General features: G+C 35.8%; 1 long non-coding RNA gene across 1 annotated transcript; it reads left to right on the top strand.

Moving 5' to 3' along the window:
- Positions 1 to 2185: 2185 nt before the first annotated feature.
- LOC310634012 lies at positions 2186 to 9455 on the top strand. Its single transcript, XR_014491138.1, has 3 exons — positions 2186 to 2337; positions 4311 to 4377; positions 9368 to 9455. It is a non-coding gene; the product is annotated as an uncharacterized lncRNA (long non-coding RNA).
- Positions 9456 to 10804: the final 1349 nt, after the last annotated feature.

The following is a 10804-nucleotide window of genomic DNA, read 5'->3' as shown; positions in this document are numbered from 1 at the left end:
GAGTGATCTTGATCTTTGTATAGCTCTGAATAGAAATTTCCAATTATTTCTAACATTTCTACCTGTCTTGTTCTATGCACAGAGCCATCTTCACATTTTAATGCAAAAACCTTCTTTCTTGTATTCATAAGCTTGCCTTTTGCTCTATTAATAGCTTTGTTTTGTTCAATTGCCTTTTTGACAAGCTTCATGTTAAACTGATGCATTTCTTCTTGGGTACATTTTCTTATGGTCTTGCAAAGTTCAGCCTGCTCCAGTTTATTATTGAAACTTCTGGTATTCTTCATTGTCCATTGTTTTTTCATTAAATCAATAGTTTCATCAGAGATTTATGACTATACAAGGTATTTTTCCAGCGGTGCTATAGATATAGCAGATTGAAGGAGGTTTTTGGCTATTTGAGAACTATCTCACTATCTCACTAACATATCAAACGTTTTATTAGAAATATAGTTATGGAATAGAAAAACTAAGGGGAATCATAAATCAATGTGATTTAAATGAATCAGGAAATGAAGAGAGACTATTCAGGATGAATTATTGTTTCTAGGCAAATGTTCTAGAACATTTGAACTGAAGGCCAGAATATGGTTGAATAGAGGAAGTGGCTTGAGCAGAACCATTATTTAATCCAAGAACAGTTGCTCCGTGTGATTTTGACGTGGAATAGTCTGGAATGCCTCTGAGACACAGAAGTGGACACATACGTGAATTGACTGTCAGAAATTTGAGATACAAAATTTGTGACAAAAAGAAAAAATAGACTCTTGAAATTAGTTGAAATAGAAAACTGGAATAGAGGAGGGCCAAGAAAAACATTAGCTATACAAACTTCACCAAACCCCAGTCAAGCTGCATAAATTAAATTAACATAAATCAGTCTTTCTTAAAGATGCTGTTATCTTTTTATGTTGACATTTGGATTTATTTTATGACTTCTGGTCCTAATTTAGCTCTTGATTCCTGTTTTTTCCTTAATCTATTCATTTAGTCTTCTGAAGGTCAAATAGAATTTCTGAGTACTGCAATGCCCTTTCTGCATTTGTTGTGAAATTTAATCTTCATGCAGCATACTGCAGAGTTGATCCTTCTTTCTCATCCATGTTCAACAGAGAAAGGAAAAAATGCCAAACACATTATTTTTCTGTTAGCAAAGCTAGAGATTAGATTGGTTCAGCTACCAATGAAATCATCGCAAATATCCAAAGTAGGTAATCCAGTTCAGATGACTGTCACATTCCACCTATGGGATTTTATATCAAATGCCATCTGGAACTGCTACAGTGCTGAGAAGCTTTCATAGGAATAAGCGTTTCTCATCATTACTTTCTATGAGGATTGAGAAAGGAATTTGCCCACACTTGCCTCCAGATGTTTAGAATTCACAGGAGCTTTTCTAGCAATCAGAAGCACAAAGGACTAGATTAACAGTGAAATACACAGTAGAGTTTGAATCAAATTATTTCAACACCTGATGAAGGATTATTTAAGTGTTTCCCAAGATGGGGATTATGGTAGTTGAAGGTTTGCATAAACCATTTAAAAAAATGGAATGGCTGAGAATATACCAATATAATTTCTTAACAGAAAAGTAATGTAATATAATATAATCACAGAGGCTAATCAAAGGGCAATTAAGCCAAGTCAAACATCCTTCTGTCAATGCAGGTGTATATAGGAAGCTGTTGTAATAATAGAGGTCTCCACATAGTCCAAGCAAAATTTTACTCAAGCCACAACAAAGAAGCCAAAAGTTTACATATTTAAATGACTGAGCTAGAGCACAACTAGGGTTGAAGCCAAGAAGATGAAAGGCAACCCTACATTTAATCCTACACAGTGACAATCAGTGTGATGTGGAAGTGATGTTGAACCAACAGAAATAGGAACCATAATGTTATTTCATGTAGCACAAATGCAAGTGGGAAACACCAGAGGATTCAACATAGCACTACAAAGGGAGAACGTTCTTCAAAAGGCTGGATCTGATGAAAAAGACTGAAAAGAAAGAAGGCCAAGTAGTAATACGTCAATTATTTGAGGAAGGGGGTGGCAAAGAGAACTGGTAGCTCTCATAAAAATGGCACACTGTGACATTTGCTCTCTTCCTGACCCAGCTCCTTTGATAATTTTAACCATTTAGATCTGGCTGGAATCCTGCTAAGTGACAAAGTTAAATAAAAAATATGTTTTAAAAAGGAACTTTACAAAGAGGAAGAGGAATTAAAGCTTACATTAGACAAACGAATACAGCAAGAACAGCACTTCCTGTCTCAAGAGGATGCTCAAAAATTATACTCGGTCCTGGAAAGGGTTTGGCTTTTGATTCGATAAAAGGTAAGCTTAAGCAAGTTAAGGAAAGCTAAAAGTCGGCTAAAAAGATGTGAAAGGATTTGGTGGATATGGCTGAACAAATTAATAAACAACAGAAATGAATGTCTTATCAAATATCAAAGGTCACTCAGATAGCTGGTAAAGCATCTGACACTGCTATGAAAAATGAGCTTGATATTGGAAAACTTCCCCTCAAAATTACAGACATTAATTAATTTAATTTAATTTAATTTATTGAGATTTTTATACCGCCCTTCTCCCAAAGGGACTCAGGGCGGTTCACAGGGCATAAATATAAACACCAATACAAACATTAAAAAATAATTAAATTAATGCATTAGATTTGATATATGTCTAGGACCAGAATAGAAGAAATGATTTAAGATGTAAAGGCATCAGAGAAAATGCAGAAAATACTGAGTTAATTGGATAACTTATCTCCAAGATTAATGCCCGTTGCTAGACTTTCAGCTTTTAGATAAAGCTCTGCAACGTGCCTATAGGGCTTTTCCCCTAGGCTCATCAGAATTCAAACCCAGAGAAAATGACATAATAAGATGTGTGAATCCCCATGTGAGAAACAAAAAAGTGCAAAGAGCTTATGACCTGGAAGAGATAAAATGGAACAGAGATACAATGCTGTTTTAAAATGTGCTAGCCCTGTTAAACTACAGGGAAGGAAAGCATTTAAACTTCTTACCAAATAATTATTTAAAAAGAAAAAGAAAAAACAACCAGATTATTGCTTGAATGACTAATAAAACGCAACCTTGGACTTCTAAAATCCTGTATTTTGTAATTCTCCAAAAGATAATAAGATAAAAGAACATTTTGTAGCTGGGGAAATATAAGAAGATTCAGTGTTACAGAATAAGTGTTCAATGTTAGTTGGGAAATATGAAAGAAAAAATAAAGAGAAATATTTTGTAGAAGGTAATAGAGAGGCACAATTGGCTAAGGAGTGAGGAGACTTGAGCTCAACATAGCATCTCTCCTTTTAGACAAAATAGAGGATTTATTTAATCTCCTAAAACAATCTTGAATGATCTCTCCAGTCCCAAAGTATGATTGGCTCCAAACTGGTTGGGCTTCATTTTTTCTTGGACTTTAAGGCCAGGATGATTGGAGTTCCTATCCAGAAGTAGATACAAATATAGGTCTCTGATTTTCTGTTAATGGTGATTGGATTTAAATTGAAATGTTATTTTTTTGTTTTGTATTGGATCTACTGTATGCTGCCCAGAATCGCAATGTTTGAGTTGGGCAGCCATATTACTTAAAGAAATGAAAATAAATTAAAAAGCAGTTATTCACATATTGCATAAGGAAGGTAGGGCAGGGTAGAGAGATGGGTTTGGAAGATGAGATAAGAATAGAGAAGGAATAGTGTTTTGAAAAAGGATAGATAATCAGAATATTTCCTATATTTTCTATTTAACTGGAAATCTACATGCTTATATGACAGATTTGGCTAGAATCAAAGAGACTATGAGTTCTAGTCCCACCTTAGGCATGAAAGCTAGATCTCAAAAGATTTAGTAATGCTTTTTCCAAATAACATATTTTATTAAAAGTGTAAATGTGGTGTAATGCTTAAGGTGTTGGGCTAGAAACTAGAAGACTGTGAATTCTAGTCCTACTTTAAGCATAAAACCCAACTGGGTGACTTTGGCCCAATCACTATCTTTCAGCCCAACCCACCTCACAGGATTATTACTGAGGACAAAGGAGTATTAGGTATGTTCACTGCCTTGAGTTATCTATAAAAATAATAAAGACTGGATTTTAAAAAAATCTAGATAAAATCTAAGAAATAAATGAAAATAAAATATTTATTGGTAAGCAAAATAGGAACAAAAAAAGCATAATATGAAATCGATGCAGAACAGATGTTTGCTTCTTTGAACCTGTGGTCAGCATAAAAAAACAACAACATTTGCTTAAGATCTTTCAATCCCTCTCTGATTATATTAGAGGGAACTTATAAATTAGAAAGGACCAAGAACAAATAGTTTGGAAGATAATTTTTTGCAGAAAGCACTGGTAAGTAAAAAATTCTAACCATTTTATTCAAGGCTAACATAAACAAAGATAGAGAAAATTCTGTAAAATAGAGAAAAGAAATTTATTTTTATTGAAGAGAAGTCTTAGAATAAAATTGTAACGCTGATTTCTATAAATGCACCAAACCAGAATTAAATTGAATGCATGCTGAAAGTCATTAAAGATTTGACTAAATTTGGCAGGAAAAATTAGATTCTAAAGGAATATTTGAATAGCAATGCATGAATATAGTTTTTCATAAAAGTAGAAGTATTTGAAAATATAAGTATTTGAAAAGCTGTAAAATTTATTGATATTTGGGCAGCTTTCATTAAAACCTTAATGAAAGGATTTACATATTACTCAGGTAGGCATCAGTCTCATTCAAGGCTGATCTGTATTTCAGCTTCAAAAAACATTTTTTTTTATTCAACTGCAGCAAACAGAAATTGTTCCAATGAATATTTCAGGTCATGCTCCATTGATTTTGGAGTGTTCCTGAAATGGAAGCATCCCATTTTCTCATTTGAACTCCAGCCAAGTGAAACAACATTAAGCTCAGGTTTTGACATTAAAAAAACAAAAAGAAACAAAAATGCTGAGAAGCAAACATTGTTAAGAGCAAGATAGGTCACCCTGAAGGCAATGATAAGAAGCAAATATATAAGCCAAATGATCAGGATTAAAAAGAATACTATATGTATCAAATGTATTACATTCAGAAATGAAGGGCATAGAGGTAGAATGTAGCATACATATATCCTTTGGCCACTAACTCCTTCAAACATAATTGCATTCTCCAGTGAATTCCCCCATAGGACATGGCCAAAATAAGTGAGAGATAGTTTTGTGATAAAATATGCATGCTATGGCAAAGAAAAATTAACACCTTTTATTTTAATTCTAAAAAAATAAGAGTTAATAGAAATATTCTATATTAGAGTCAGAAACAGGATGAGGGAATCCAGAGTCACCGATGGGTGGCAAATCAATCTAGTAAATAAATACATTTTTATATTAGGTAAAGGTAAAGGTTCCCCCGCACATGCATGCTAGTCGTTTCCAACTCTAGGGGCCGATGCTCATCTCTGTTTCAAAGCCAAAGAGCCAGCGCTTGTCCAAGGACGTCTCTGTGGTCATGTGGCTGGCATGACTAGACGCCAAAGGCACACAGAGCACTGTTACCTTCCCACCGTAGTGGTCCCTATTTTTCTACTTGCATTTTTACGTGCTTTCGAACTGCTAGGTTGGCAGAAGCTGGGACGAGTAACAGGCGCTCACTCTGCTACGTGGCCCTCGGGATTTTATATTACCAAATAGCAAATTTGGGATATATTACTCCATTTATGTGGGAAGATTCCATAAAATAGGGGGATACACATAGAATATATACAAGGGATAGATAAATCTATAAGACAAATTAGAGATTCTGCTTTTTCTTCCTAAGGAACTTATTTTAAAAAGTTAATCTAGATAATATGATTACAAAAGCTATGTTTCAGGCTTGGAGAAATCAATATCCAGCATTGATAGAAGATATCTCCCCCTCCATCCAAATATCCTTAATGATATCTCCAGGAATTAATGAGCAATATGGAATTGCCCAAGTTGACATCATGGAGTTATGACAGTCTTTGTAGGATAAGATAAAAAAGATGTAAGCCTGTCAAAATCTTACTGTTTTTAGATTTTGAAAAGTTAATATTTAGATACTCCGCACAGCCTAAAGGAACAATCTCAAATATACGTCTGTGCATGTTTGTTATTATTGAAAAATGTAAGATCTCCCTGTATATATATGGAAACAAATAAGTCCTATGAAATGGTACTAATACATTTGTGTCAGAAGCATCTACCAAGGCACTTCCAAGTTGAAAGGATTAGCCAGTGACATCACCATTGCCCAGAGGATGCCCGAAGGGGCTCCTTTCATGTCCCCAGTATTTTCCCACTGAAGTGGTATCTATTTATCTACTTGCATTTGCATGTTTTCGAACTGCTATGTTGGCAGAAACTGGGACAAATTGACAGGAGTTCACACTCCCAGCTTTTGAACTGCCAAGCTGCCAACTTCTCCATGGTCTTCTGATTCAGTGTCCCAACCACATGAGCCACTGCAGTCTCATACCATGAAACAGTAAACAATAAGTGGAAATCAGGAGGCTGTTTATCAACTTCTAGGCAAGAGCTGTGGTGGAAAAGAGAACAGCAGTGGCGGTTAACTCCAATTAGTATAATGCAAAATATTTGAGGGGTTGTTAACAGAATGGAACATTTTTAATATATGTAACAAATATGTGAAAAAGTTGTACCTTTGTGGAAGAAAATACTGAAAGAAGCAAGGATTATAACTAAGCAAACAGTAGAATATGTTCCAGAGTGTGGACTATTACACATTTTCAAAGGAATTAATGCTTAATTATATAGTGGAGAATTTATCTTTTTTTTTAACTTCTAACAGATAAGTGAAAATTCCTTGGTAATTTAGGGATTGAAAAAAATGCATAGTGTACTAAATATGATCAATTTCCTTTCTTGAAAAAGCTACTGATAAAATTCTAGTAATAGGTTTATAGAGAGATGAATTGCATTTTTATAAGCTCTGAAAAGAATGTATGTGTGTATGTGTTAATAAGAATAATGGCTCCAATTTATTGGAGACAGATTTATGAGAATTACAGATTTATGAATTATGAATTCATGGGAAGCCTGTGATTTATGGGAACAATGAATGAATTCTGGTATATGCTGCTGCTGAATGATAACATTTTATACTTGCATGCATACATTTTCCATGCATATATGGAATGCAGAAGCAGGGGGACAAGTGTAAGGACAACATGTTTTGAAAAAAAGCCTGGGGACTAAGAGTTTGATCCCCATCTGTGATCTTTCTTTGGTTCTTTTCCCAACTTCAGCTGTTTGTTTCCTATTGCTAGAATAAAATTGATTTTCCAATATATTGTTGTCTGCTGCCCAAATTGAAAATTAAAAGAAATAAATATTTTACTTAAAAAAAAACTAAAAACTTTGAAGACTAAGGCCCAATTAGACTGTATTTTACAATATAAGAAAGAATCAACTTGCCTGTTTCTAAAGGTGTCCAAGCAGCTTTAAAGATTTAAAAGGCATCCTTCACAAAATAGGAAGGCTGCCTTAATGAGAGGAATAAAAAAGAACATAAACTCTAACAAAAAAAGGAAGGGTGACAATAAGGAATTTTTAAAAAATAATACAATGTGTGTGGGGGGCAAAGCATACTACTTAATAATAATAATAATTTATTAAATGTATATGCTCCCTGACTCTTAGTGACTTTGGGTAGTTAAAGGAAGCAATCTGCTCAGGATGCTGTTGGGTTGTTGGTAACAAGGAAGTAAAATAAATTATCCAATACCATATACAGATTGTATATTCTGCACCAAGACAGAAGCAAGCAGCCTGAAAATGGACCAATCTGTTATAAAAACATGGAACAAGTGGAAACTATACTTCACTCTCACACACACATACACTCTGTCTGTCTGTCTGTCTCTCTCTCTCTCTCTCTCACACACACACACACATACACTCTGTCTGTCTGTCTCTCTCTCTCTCTCTCTCACACACACACACACACACACACTCTGTCTGTCTGTCTGTCTCTCTCTCTCTCTCTCACACACACACACACATACACTCTGTCTGTCTGTCTCTCTCTCTCTCTCTCACACACACACACACACATACACTCTGTCTGTCTGTCTGTCTCTCTCTCTCTCTCTCTCACACACACACACACATACACTCTGTCTGTCTGTCTGTCTCTCTCTCTCTCTCTCTCACACACACACACACATACACTCTGTCTGTCTGTCTGTCTGTCTCTCTCTCTCTCTCACACACACACACACACACATACACTCTGTCTGTCTGTCTGTCTGTCTGTCTCTCTCTCTCTCTCTCTCACACACACACACACATACACTCTGTCTGTCTGTCTGTCTGTCTCTCTCTCTCTCTCTCTCTCTCTCTCACACACACACACACACACACACAGAGAGAGAGAGAGAGAGAGAGAGAGTTTCAAGTCTGTCACAGCATATGTGCAGGTGAACAGGCCCAATAAAACCTTGATGTCTTTATAAACAGGACTTGCATTTGATAGCTAGCAATAGCTAGAACTCTTTTGTAATGGCTTCATTGGCTGCTCTGCAATCAGCCTACTTAATAGAACTTTCTGTCCTTTCCTGCCTGCTTCTAGCCTAATTTTTTCAAAAGAAGTCTGACAGTTGCAGAGAAACAGGATGAATTCTTTTCATCTATGTTTTTTTTTTTACAATTGAGTATATAGGAAGATACCTGAGTCTGCACTGACTTTCTCAAGGAAAAATCCAAAAACAAAGCAATTGAGAAAACAAAAAAAGATAATCTAAGAAAGGGGTCTCCAATCTCCAGGCTGCAGACTGATACCAGTCCATAGCCTGTTAGGAACCAGGCCCCACAAGTAGTGGGCGAGCAAGCTTCATCTGCACATGTGTGGGATCAAAGTTGTATGTAAAACCACAACCACACATGTTCGTGGAAGACAACTTTTTTTTCTTAAACTGATCCCTGGTGCCAGAAAGGTTGGGGTCCTCCTTTGCTCTGACACATCTTGAAAGATGACACACTAATAAGTCACAGGCTCCTAATACATCCACCAAGAGTTTTTAAAGGACTCTAACATGAAATTGCTGAATTCTTAGCAAAAGAGTTGTAATTTGCCCCTCAAATTTGGCTCAGTTCCAGAAGACTAGAATACCATTTGTTTTTTTTTAAATCCAAGACAGATCTAGGAAATTATAGGTTGCTCAGCTTAATTTCTATTCTAAGGAACTTGGTGAAAACAGTGGTTAAAAAAAAACCCTAAGTAGCTAAAAGAACAAAATTTACAGGAAGAAAAACCAGCATGGATTCTACAATTATGAATTCTATCTTATCAATTTTCTATTTTTCTGAGTGTCAGCAGGTATGTGGATGAAGGAAATATTGCATATTTAGGCTTCTGGTTTGCGTGCACGGCGCTTTTGTATACACAGGAAGAGCTCTCTCCCTGCCATCCGATCCTTCTTCATTGGAGGACCCTGAAAGTCACCCTGGAGGGGCGACCACCACAAGGAGGCCATCCTGTGATCGTGGAAGGGCAGAAGCCCTCTGCTTGAATCCAGAGCAGCTCCTTTTGGCCCGAAGAAGAAGAGACTGGCCATCAAGATGGCCGATCATTAAGCCGTTCCCTGCTGAAAGCCAAAAGCACCATCTAGCACAATGAAGCAATCTGGAGGACCTGGGTGAGACCTTACCTTTCTTATCCCCCTAACTGCCTGTCTGTGGGACTTTTATGAATATTTTCTCCCCTTTTTTTTAAACAACGGCATTTGTATACTTGGGGAATAACATTTTAAGCCTTAAAGTGTGGAAGGAAAAAAAATCATCTGATTAAGCCAAGAAATTAAGTAATCTTATTTCTACTCATTAAAAAGCTCCTATTTTTGTGGGGATCTACTACCCTATTTTCTGTTTAAGATGTGAATTAAGGAAAAAAGAATGGACTAATTATACAAAAGCTTTATATTAATGGGGGGGAAAGAACTTTACAACTTATTCTATATGCTATTGATGACATCTTGTGGCTAAACCTGGAATTGCAAGTAAATCTTTTGCTTATTGTGAGAACTGACTGAATAACAGAGCTGTCCTTGATACTATCTTCAAAGATAAGTGTGGGAACACCTGGCACTGAAAACAACTTTTAGGAGCATTGGAGGTGGAAAATTATTGACTCTTATTAAAATAGCCTCCATGGAAGACTTAGCTGTAAACACCAACGAAATGGATGACTATATCCCACCACTTAACTACAAATTGATATTGGACACAATCTTGGCTATAACTGAGCAAATTAAAGCCAAATTGCATGATAAACCTGACAACTTAAAGCCACTAAACCAAACTTTGACTTTAAATGATGAACTGACAATTCAAAAATAGAAGAAGTAGAAATTAACATCAAAATAAGAGACTTCAAAGAGCAACAAACACAGCCTACAGAAAACCTTGAAGTCCAAACTCCAACTTCAACTACAAAACTTACAACTAAAAAAACAATACCCGAAGAAAGCAACATTAAGAATGAAGATATCAAAGGCCTTCAAATACAGTATGTTGAGGATTCAGCTAATCAAACAATAACAACATTAGCTACTACTTTCTACCTAACCCAGATGGAAATGGAAGAAGAAAAAGATCAGACTGAATTAATGACAATTATATTACATCAAACATCAAAAACTGAGCTATTAAAGCAATATTTCAATTATTATAAACGGGACACCAGCTTGGCAAAACTGTCATTTGGATGGTCTCCTCGGATTCAAATAAGAGGTGGAGGAAGAAAGGGAGAATAAAT

This window comes from Vipera ursinii (genome assembly GCF_947247035.1).
Source record: "Vipera ursinii genome assembly, chromosome: 2".
In the NCBI taxonomy this organism is placed as follows: domain Eukaryota; kingdom Metazoa; phylum Chordata; class Lepidosauria; order Squamata; family Viperidae; genus Vipera; species Vipera ursinii.
This window is presented reverse-complemented; position numbering and strand designations above follow the sequence as displayed.